Source organism: Nannospalax galili, unplaced genomic scaffold (assembly GCF_000622305.1).
Source record: "Nannospalax galili isolate Female #2095 unplaced genomic scaffold, S.galili_v1.0 scaffold578, whole genome shotgun sequence".
Lineage (NCBI taxonomy): Eukaryota > Metazoa > Chordata > Mammalia > Rodentia > Spalacidae > Nannospalax > Nannospalax galili.
This window is the reverse complement of record NW_008342282.1, coordinates 212,086-223,547: the sequence shown is the minus strand read 5'-3', so window position 1 is coordinate 223,547 and position 11,462 is coordinate 212,086. Positions and strand designations below refer to the sequence as shown.

General features: G+C 38.5%; 1 long non-coding RNA gene across 1 annotated transcript in view; it reads left to right on the top strand.

Annotated features, from left to right (window-relative positions):
* The first annotated feature begins 5,281 nt into the window (after positions 1–5,281).
* LOC115071255 overlaps positions 5,282–11,462 on the top strand; it is a 43,704-nt gene continuing 37,523 nt past the window's right edge. Inside the window, exon 1 of the long non-coding RNA XR_003850350.1 lies at positions 5,282–5,408. This is a non-coding gene — a long non-coding RNA (uncharacterized LOC115071255). The remainder of the gene's footprint in view (positions 5,409–11,462) is intronic.

Genomic DNA, 11,462 nt, shown 5'->3' with positions numbered 1-11,462 from the left:
TATTGAATTTTTGTGCATTTCATATAATAGATCTTAATTAAATTTAGGACCCTTCCATCAGCACCCCTCCATAGCGCCCCCACTGGATTTCATGTATTTTGTCATATATGTTAAATACTATCAGGTCAAACATCTGTACCCAGATGTCCCTCAGTGCAAATTCATCCACTGTAGTCAGCCTATCTAGAGTTACTCCCTTAAAGAACTTCTACTCTCCCTCATCCCACAATAATCAGTTACCAATAATTCCTCTGCTAAGGTTGGGGTCTGCTGCCCATTTCTCCAGTTCTATGCTGTTTTTTTGTCAGACTGAGTTTGCGTGGGTCTTGTGCATGCTGTCACCGTTGTTGCAAGTTCATGTGAGAAAGTTCTCAGAAGCCTGGAAGACTCTTGTTTCCTTATGGTTAGGCACCAACCTGTGCTCTTACAATCTTCCCACTCCCCTCTTCCACAACAGTCCCTGTGTCATGGGTGGGTGAGGTTTAATAAATGAGTCCTATATAGGGACATGCACTCTGCAGTCTCTTATTCTCTATACCTTGGCTAGTTGTGGCCTTCTGTGTGTATCTCAAGTTATCCCTTTTAAGATGTAAAACTACTCATGTCCCTCTTATGTTTAAAATATTGTATTGGGTCATTATCCTACATACCAGAGGAAACATATTTCATTCCATTTACAGAATAGTAATTTTGAAAACTTAGTAATTTTGAAAACTTAGTATTTTTTTTTTTGTCTTTTTGTGACAGGGTCTCCCTGTAGCCCCAGCTGTCCTGGAACTCACTATAGAGACCAGGCTGGCCTTGAACTCACAGAGATCCACCTGCCTTTGCCTCCTGAGTGCTGGGATTTAAAGGTGTGCACCACCATGCCCGGCTCCAACAATGGGAAGTTTTGATAACACATGGAATCCTAGATTTCTGACTTCTCTTTTTAAAGAAATTTTTATTTTATGTATATGAGTATTATGTCTGTATGTATGTAAGTGCACCCATATAGTGCACTGTCTGCGGAGGACAGGAGAGGGTGTTGGATCCCCTGGAACTGGAGTTACAAATGGTTGTTAGCCACCATGGGGGTGCTGAGATTCAAACCCAGGTCTTCTGCAAAAGCCATCTTAACCGTTGAGCCATCTTTCCAGCCCGATTTCTGGCTTCTCTTGAGAAATAAGGAAGATCTAACTTGCATGTGGTTATTATAGGCCAGTGTCTCAAAGTGGCCTGTATTCATCCTCCAGTCAGATCAGTGCCCTCTGTGCCCTATTTCCTGCACTCAGCTGAATTTCTCATCTACAGAATGCCCTATGCCTGGGGACACTAGTTAGAAACTCCTGTTCTAAAGTCCTTTTCCTTTTTTACAACTCTCACCTTCATAAATGTTCATCTTCTCCTCCTAGAGGTCTTTTCCTCATTCTCCGTCCTCAGCAGGCCCTTCAGACACTCCTACACATCCTTCAAGAACCCATGAAAGTGCCCTTCCCTGGAAGCCTGTCATCATCACCTATCTGAGTGGGACAGACCTCCTATTATTATGAATATTTTAATATTCAGCCCACTTCATCTGTCATCTCCTGGGAAGCAGAGTAACATATTTTTTCCTATTTTTAGCACAACACCCACAGTTTAAACTTCAATAAATGTTTTCAGACTAAATATATACCTGCTAGATGAACATGGTGACACTACTGATGGGGGTATTTATTGTGAGTTAAAAAGCGCTACTAAAAGAAGAGTTTTTAGCCATAGAAGAGGATAATTTAAATGATCTATTACATGAAACTTTCTGGAAATGATAGATGGGACTAAAAACTTCTGAATAAGAAAATATTAGATTGCAGGGTGCATATTGGGGAGTATGGAGAGGAACCAGAGCAGATTCGACAAAGGGGGATCTCTGAAGTTGCAGGCGAGGCTCAGGGAGCTTCCTTTTTCCCATAAGGCCTTGTTACACTGTGCTTTCTATGTAGGAAAGATGTACAAATAACATCAGAGGTTTGGTGTCTAGCATCATTTCAGTTCCAGAATGGCTAAAGTGCTCTAAAGAGAAACAGTTTGAGTAATGAAATTGGTAAAATTTTATGGAAGACGCAGGGGAGATAGAACACTTACCTGAGTCATGAATTATTCATGCTTCGCTGGAGAACAATGAGGCAGAACTTTGGCTTTTATTACTGCTTCTGATACAAAGTGATTAGTTTTAATTTTAGATGATTGCACATGCTTATGTAATACACTAAATTCTCTTTGGATATTAACATTTTTGTTTTGACCACTCCAATTTGAGACAATTTACTTGAGGTTATAAAATTGTTTCTTTCTAATGAATGCGTTAGAATTGAATATTAAGATATATGGAAGGCTTCTTCCCAGTCCTCATGGTTAATCAAATAAAGTAATTTTTGTTACTGATGCAGAACCAGAGATGAATGATCTTTGAACAGAAATTAGATTAAAATGGCACAGTCATCTGAAGCACAAGAGATATGTACATTCTTTGCTAATATTTATTACAAGAGAGCCTGCTTGTTTTCAAACATTGATTGGAGAGATACTGGCTCTGCAATGACAGTTAAATTAAATTTATCACAAGTTCAACCCTGAAAGCTAGAAAAGTAGTTTGGCTATTTCCCCACAACTAAAATATTAGCTATTGTGAGGAGAACAGAAACAATTTAACATCAGAGCTGTTTATTGCAGTCAAATATATTTAGCTATGGATGTCCCGATCGGCTGATCAACTGGGGTTTTGATTCAGAATTTCTTTGATGATCTTGAGTACTCTGTTTGCTTTCAAGCTATAGGGAGGGGTAGTTGTCCCTTAAGGACAATAGAACTGCACTAAAGTAGTTCTATTCATATTATTACTATTCGGGCCCAAAAATGAAATGAATCTCAGAAGAGAAATAGAAAATTCTTCCTATGATCCATAACTCCCAGTGCTAGAGGGAAAGTCAAAAGGGTGGCAGCAATCAATTAAAAGGAAACTAGGTGGATTATTTTTACGTTAACCAAATGGTATCAATAGAAACTGAACATTAAAAATCTTGATTTTAGTATTAAAATGATGATAATTTAAAATTTTTAATTCTATTATTTTTATTTTATGTGTATGAGTGTATTGCCTGCGTATATGTGAGTGCACCCGTGCCGTGGAGGTCAGAAGACGGCTTCAGATTCCCCTGGAACTGGAGTTAAGGACGGTTTGTAGCTGCCATGTGGGTGCTGGGAATCAAACCTGGGTCCTCTGCAAGAGCAGTCAGTGCTCTTAACCACTGAGCCAACTCTCCAGCCCCAAAATGATGATAATTTTAATTTCACAATTTCAATACCCTGGATTAACAACTGCTCCAAGACAGTTGTATGAGATAATGGAAGTCAAAGTATAACTTCAGCTGTGAGGTACTAAATGTGTACATGCATCTATTTATTTGGGGTTTTTTTTGAGACAAGTTCTCACTATGTAGTCCTGGCTGGACAAAACTTGCTATGTAGACCAGTTGGCCTCAAACTTACAGTGATTCTCTTGACTCCTGAGTGCATGTGCCCTAATGCCTAGAGTCTAATTATGTACTAAAAAAGCAAAATAGGGGCTAAGGGTATTGCTCAGTAGTAGAGCATTTGCCTACGAAGTGTAGAAACCTTGCATTTGAGTCTCAGCAAAGATAAATATTAAATTAAAAAAAAACAAAAATCCTCTTAATAAAGAGCTAAAAGACCTTTAAAAAACAATGAGCCAGGTGTGGTAAAACAGGCCTTTAATCCTAGCACTTGGGAGGCAGAGGCAGGCAGATCCTGTGAGTTGGAGGCCAGCCTGGTCTACATGGTGAGTTCCAGGCCAGCTGGGGCTACACAGAGATCCTGTCTCAAAAAGATCAGAAAAATTTTTTTTATTTTCTGTTGATAATACAGTAACTGTACATACTTATGGGGTACCATGTGACATTTTAATACAAGATGGTTGTGGTGATTTGAATGAAATTGTCCCCCATAGGCTCCAAGTGTTTGGACATTTTGTTCCCAGATGATGGCACTGTTTTGGGAGGTTTTAGAAGGTATGGCTACCCTGGAGGAAGCATGTCACTTAGAGAGTTCGTAAGCCTTGCCAGATTTCCAGTCGCTCTTTTGCTTCCTGTGCCTGTGTGATGATGAGAGAGCTTAGTTTCTGCTGCTCCTGCTTCAGCCACCTTCAGCCACCATGCCTCCCTGCTATGACAGGCTGTAATTCCCCTGGAACTGTAAGCTCAAACAAACTCTTCATTCTATAAATTGCTTGGGTTAGTGTTTCTATCACAGCAACAGAAAAGTGACTAATACATAATTGGTACCAAGAGTGGGGTGTTGGCTGTGAAGAACCTGATCATGTGGGGTTTTGAAGAAGTTTGGAAGACTTTGGAAGGTTGGGCTAGAAAAGTGGTTGATTGCTGTAAGCAGAGCTTAACAGGCCATTCTAGTAGGGGCCTGGAAGAAAGTAGTGCTGAGAACAATGTAGTTCTGGAGGGACTACAGAATAAAAGGAATGTAAATATGTGGGGGGAGGCACTTACAAATGACCTTCAACCCTGGAATTTCATAAAGGGTGTTTTTTCAAAATTCTTGTGGCAGCCTGAATCTGAAGAAAAAGTTTCTAGTTTTTGTAAACTATAGAAAGAAGTTTGAAATACCTCAGCTTGCAGAAAATGATCTTATTTTCACCTTGATATTAAGCATTTTGAAACAAAAAGGCATATTTAGTTCAAACTATATTAAAGAAATAATTGTATACCCAAACATGTGTTATTCATTCTGGGATCACCTGATAATGTCTGCCATTTCCTCCAGATAAATTCTAAATATATTTGTTATGACTTAATCGTGGTTTTCATATGAAAAAGGAATATATTCTCACCAACCACATCAATCAACATTTCTTTAAAACCCCCCTTTGATATAGGGCAGAAGTCAACAACCTATATTATTTAGGGTCAAGATGGCCCAACAGTCACTTTTTCGTTGCCTTCAGCATGTCTCTGGCCACCAGTGCACGTCTACTGTCTCTGTGTCCTTGACATTTTGTGTTTTCTGACAGCACAAAGTGAAATGCTGTCTCCTTTCCTGTCTGGGGAGTTGTCATGGCAATATCACATGGTAATATCAATACTTCATGACAAGTAATAGCTTACCCCTACAATCAGAATTAATAATTAGTCCACCACTGTTTATGCCCCACCCATAAACTGGATTAGTTATGATCCATCCATCTCTTCCTTGTTTTCCACCCCCACACTCTGAAAATCAAAGCCTGTCATAGAGGAATGACCTTTGGAAAGACATTGGAAGGACAGTGCATTCACTGGAGAGATGAGATTCACCAGACCATTCCACTGCTTAACCATCAGATGTCCTGTTTTCTCTAAGGGAGAAGAAAGTCCTTGGTAACATACTTCCTCTCAATAATCATTTAAAAAATAAGGTTGCTTTTTGCTTACTTCATGATGATTTCTGGAAGAAAAGAGCTATGCACTTGTAAGAGGTATGACACATTTCTTTATAGCATTTGTGAAGAGGATTACCAAGTTGAATAATGCTTGGTAATTATTAAACCAAGGGCAAAAATGAACAATTGGTTACCAGGAAAAGAAAACCAGAAAAATGCCTGAAAGCTCTCTGTTCTTCTGGACTTTTAAATCCTCACTGAGAGTTCCATTTATGGTTTTAGAAGGGATCCAAAACTGAGGTGAGGAATTGGAGAGATGACTCAGCAGTTAAGAGCAGTGGCTGGTTGTTCAGAGGATGGGGCTTGATTCCCAGCACCCATATTGTGGCTAACAACTTGTAACTCCAGTTCTAGGGGATTCAATGCCCTTTTTGTCCTCTACAGGTACTGTACACATGTTGTGTACTTACATACATGCAGGAAGAACACTCAGACACATAAAAATACAAATAAATAAAACAAAATGAAAACTAAGGTAAGAGAAGGTGGCCACACTCAGCTTAGTGGATGTCACCTAAAAGTTACTTTATAAATTTAAAAAATATTTTTAGATACACACACAGAGAGAGAGAGACCCCTCTTTCTTAGATTTTTGATAGTGACAAGAAATCTACAAACTGTGACATCTGAAAATGTGCAAAGTGCTTAGAATGAGTCAATAGCTCAGTATTGTGAGGTGTCTGATGAGGACAGGCTCTGAGAGAATTTGACAATTTATGAAAGAGGGCCTATGTGTATAAAAACTACTCAAGGAAACTCATTTTAATGATACCTTAAGATGTAGTCTGAGAAAACAATTCTAAAAAGCTCTAATATGTTGGAGGCAGAAAATAAAATAAGAAGCAGCAACACCCAAGTCCTGTGTAGAATAGAATCCATGATGGCACAATTCATTCATTCATTGTAATTCATAAACATTTATTTTTAAAAATATTTATTATTTTTATTTTATGTGTATGAATGTACTGCTGGCATGCATTTAAGTACACCCATGTTGTGCAATGCTCACGGAGGTCAGAAGAGGGTGTCAGATTCCCTGGAACTGGAGTCATGGACAGTTGTTAGCCCCATGTGGGTGCTGGGAATCTAACCCAAGTCCTCCACAAGAGCAGCCAGTGCCTTTAACTGTTGAGTCATCATTCCAGCCTCCCATAAACATTTATTGAGAGTGTACTATGAGTCAAGCACTGTTAATCCATTAAGTGACTAACATCATTTCTGAAAGTGAGACTCAGATGAGGAAAGAAGGACATGTTGTCAAATACTTAGACTTCATGCTGGTAATGGCCCATGTTAAGTATAATATATGCAACCTGCTCAGAAAACAAAGTGATTAATGTATGTTAGACATTGCCAGATCTAATTCTATAATAAATCACTCCCTAGAGATCTTTCCATGTCCTTCCTGAAGGGCTATCAGAGATGATGCTGAGGGTGTACTGTCAGGGCCCCTGCATATGGCTGTAGACTACACTAGGCATCACTATGTGTAATATGCTCTGGTGGCAGGCAATGTACCATAAGACCATACATGGTGGTGCTCTGCCTAGCAGATTCTGAACTTGCAACTTATTGAAAAAACATACGAATGGATATATATGTAGAGGGGTGGTTTATAAAGTAAATAAGTTATTAGGTAGAAGAATAAGGGGGCTGGTGTGGAGGTGTGATGGTTAATATTACTTGTCAACTTGACAGGCTCTAGAATGGTCTAGGACACAAACCTCTGGGCATGTCGAAGGGAGTTTCTAGATTGGGTTAACTGAAGTAAGAAGACCCATCCTAAGTGTGGGTGACACCATTCCATGGGCTAGAGTACAGGATTGAATTAAAAAGGCAGGATGTGAGCTGAGCGGCAGCAGCAGTCACTGCTCTTGGCTTCCTGACTGTGAACATAATATCACCAGCTGCGTCATGTGCACAATTTTGTGAATCCACACTGTGGTGGAATTCTCCCCCTCAAACTGTAAGTCAAAACAAACCCTTTCTCCCAAGTTGCTTCTTTTAGTTATTTGGTCACAAGAAAAGGAGGTAAGGCAAATTTGTCTAGATTAATATAAAGTCTTCTATATAATGATAGAAATAAAGTCATTTTTAGTGGCAAGAAATATTTTAAAAGAAACTTAACAGGCACTATCCAAAACCCATATGAAATACATTTTCTTTATTTATTTTTATTTTATATGTATGAGTGTTATGTCTGCATATGTGTAAGTGCACCCATGTTGTGCCGTGTCCATGGAGGACAGAAGAGAGCATTGGATTCCCTGGAACTGGAGTTATGGATGGTTGTTAGCTGCCAAGTGGGTACTGGTATTCAAATCCAGGTCTTCTTCAAGAACAGCCAGTGCTCTTATCCCCATGAGCCATCTCTTCAACCCCATGAGATAAAAATTTAAACATTCCCCAAAACATAAACATAGACTTGAACAAATGCAAAGTGTAACTTTATTGTTGATTTGGAAAGCTCATGGCATTCTCCCTACATAGGTTATTAGTTAATTCAGCCCCTATAAAGAACCAAAAAGCTTTGATATGGAGGTAGATGCAATTAAGAATTGCAAGTATTAGGGCTGGAGAGATGGCTCAGTGGTTAGGAGCACTGACTGCTCTTGCAGAGGACCCGGGTTCGATTCCCAGCACCCACATGGTGGCTACAAACCATCCTTAACTCCAGTTCCAAGGGAATCCGAAGCCCTCTTCTGACCTCTGCAGCATTGCATGACATGGGTGCACTCATATACATAGAGGCAATACACTCATACACATGAAATAAAAAAAATAATAATAATAATACTAAAGAATTGCAAGTATTGAGCAACCATGTGATTTTTGTCCTTGAGTCCATTTGTATGATTTATAACTTTTATTGACTTACACATATTGAACTATCCCTGCATTTCTGGAATAAGGCTGACTTGATTATGGTGGATGATCTTTTTAATGTGTGTCTGTATGTGGTTGCAAGTATTTTGTTGAGAATTTTTGCATCTGTGTTCATTAAGGATATGGGTCTGAAGTTTTCTTTTTTCTATCTTTACATAGGAGGAGTTTGGGAGTTCTCCTTCTGTTTCTATCTTTTTGAATAATTTAAATAATATTGGTTGTAGATCTTCTTTAAATGTCTCATAGAATTCTGCTGTGAATCCATCTGGGCCTGGACTTTTTTAGTTGGGAGGTTTTTTATTGCTATTTCAACTTCCTTATATGTTATGGGTCTATGTAAGCTGTTGATTTCTTCTTGGTTTAGCTTTAGTGGTTCCCATGATTTTAGGTATTCATCCATTTCTTTTAGGTTTTCCAAAATTAATAGAGTATAGCTTTTTAAAGTATAGTCTAATAATGTTCATTCTTCAACAGAATTATAGTTAGCCCCCAAAGAGCAGAAAATTTCACTGATATCTTAATTATTACAGAACATAAGAAAAAAAAGTAAAGCTTCCAAATTCTTTTAATAAAACAAGAAAATATTGACACTAAGGCCCAAGTATGATGGAAGGAAGGGAGGGAGGGAGCTTTCTTATGTAAAAGTCTTCCTATGTTTATGTTATAGATATAAAAAATGATCAAAGCTCAGCAGTACATTAAAAGAACAATGTCGCCGGGCATGGTGGCACATGCCTTTAATCCCAGCACTTGGGAGGCAGAGGCAGGCAGATCTCTGTGAGTTCAAGGCCAGCCTGGTCTACATAGTGAGTTTCAGGACAGCTTTTTGTTCTTCAAAAAGAACAAAAAACAAAACAAAACAAAAGAATGTCAGGATCAAGTAACATTTTATCTGAAAGTATAAGAAAAATTCAACATCAAAAAATGCATATTACTAATAAAAAATAAAGAAATTTTATGATCATCTTTAAAGATGCTAAACATGTATTCACTGTCCATATTCATAAAGAATCAACAAACGAAATAGGAATCAACAGATATATGTATCATGTTAAAGAATCCACTTCCAGCTTAAGATGATATCGTTTTAAGATTGTACCCTTGAAACGGTCTCCATAAATGGGCAAGAAAAAGCTATCCATCACTTAACATTGTTAGTGCAGCTAAAAATGACAAAGAAAGTTAACAAATAAACATCAAGAAAAAGGAAGTAAAAATATTGCTTACAGATACAGTGAGAAGTATAGGAAACACAAGACAATCAGTTGGAAAAATTGTAAAAACCAAGAGAATTCAGTAAGACAGTAGATACAAAATTGTATAGGAAGTGTATACTTCATTTATTCAGCTGACAAGCAACTCTGTCAGCCCCCTACTGGCAGAGGTCCAGCATTTCCAGTAATACCATTGGGCTTTTCTATCACATTAATCCATTTCAGACTGAGTGAGCCAAGCCTATAATCTGGCTTTTCTTTCAAGTAACTTTCAAGATTTTTCACTGTAATTGTATCTCTCCATTTTCTCTAGTCTTTATTTCTGGAACTTCAGTTAGATACACATTGGACATCTTTTTTCCTGCATCCTATGTCTACTAATATCTAATTTATATTTTCTCATTATCTTTTTTAGTATTTAAATTTTAAAAAGTTTATGGATGGCTTAGTGGTTAAGAGCACTGGCTGTTCTTGCAGAGGACCTAGGTTCCATTCCCAGCCCACATGGCAGCTAACAACCCCTGTAAGTCCAGTTCCAGGAGATCCAACTCCCTCTTCTGACCTCTGTGGGCATAGCACAACACAGGTGCACCTATCTATGTGCAGGAATTACAATCATACACATAAAAATAATAAATAAAAATTTAACATTTATGTTTATGGGTGTTTTGCTTGCATGTATATAAGTGCATCTGTGTGTGCAATGCCCACAAAGGCCAGAAGAGGGCGTTGGATTTCCTAGAACTGGAGTTACAAGTGGTTGTTAGCTGCCAGGTGAGTGCTGGGAATCAAACCTAAGTCCTCTGCAAAACAGTGCTCTTAACTGCTGAGCCATCTCCTCTGCCTCCTGTCTCTTTATGTTACTTTGCTATTCCCAGTGGGTTTCTTAAATCACGACTTCTTAAACTGCAGATCAAGGCCCTGTTTAATGAATGTGTATGTGTGTGTGTGTGGGGGGGTCCCCACACAAAAATATGCAACAGTGAAAGGTTTCTGAGCATTTTGCACCATGAATGCTTTCACATAGCACACCACCAGCGAACACTATTTGAAATACCTGGCTCAGATTCAAGATTATTGCATGTTATAAATTGCAGTGGGTTTGTTTCCTTTGTACATACAGAGTTTTCTGCACTTTAGTCCCAGCACTTGGGAGGCAGAGGCAGGCAAATCTCTGTGAGTTGAAGGCCAGCCTGGTCTACACAGTGAATTCCACACCAGCTGGGGCTACAGGGAGACCCTGTCTCAAAAAGACCAAAAAGAAAAAATAGTTTGATTATGGAAAATGAGACTTTTAGTATTTTTCTTTCATTATTCTTTAGCATTTAAAGATCAAATTATCTTTGAATTGTATTGTTTTAGAATGTTTGGGTTTAAAAATTGCTATTTGAACATGAGACCCCCCCCCAAAAAAAAGAAAAAAGAAAGAAAAAGAAAACAAAAGAAAAACAAATCATTGCCGCACCACTTCAAAAACCCCACCAAGCGAGGAATGGTGGCACACACCTGTAATCTGAGTACTTCAGAGGCAAAGGCAAGAACATCAGGAGTTCAGGGCCAGCCTGAGCTACATGAGAGAGATCCTGTCCCCAAAAATTAATTATAAAAACACCAAAAAATTGCTGTTTGAGTTGCTGACTGGAGTGTCATAAAAAGTCATTAAATGAGGCAGGTGGATCTCTGTGAATTCAGGGCCAGCCTGGTCTACATAGCGAGTTCCAGGACAGCTGGGGCCACAGGGAGACCCTGTCTCAAAAAAAAAAAATCTGAAAAAAAGTCATTAAATGAATTTTGGCTTGGCATTAGGACAAAATTTCCAACAATTTCTGAAATGGCACTAAACATATTTCTGCCATCTTATATTACATATTTATGTTCTCAACAATGAGGGT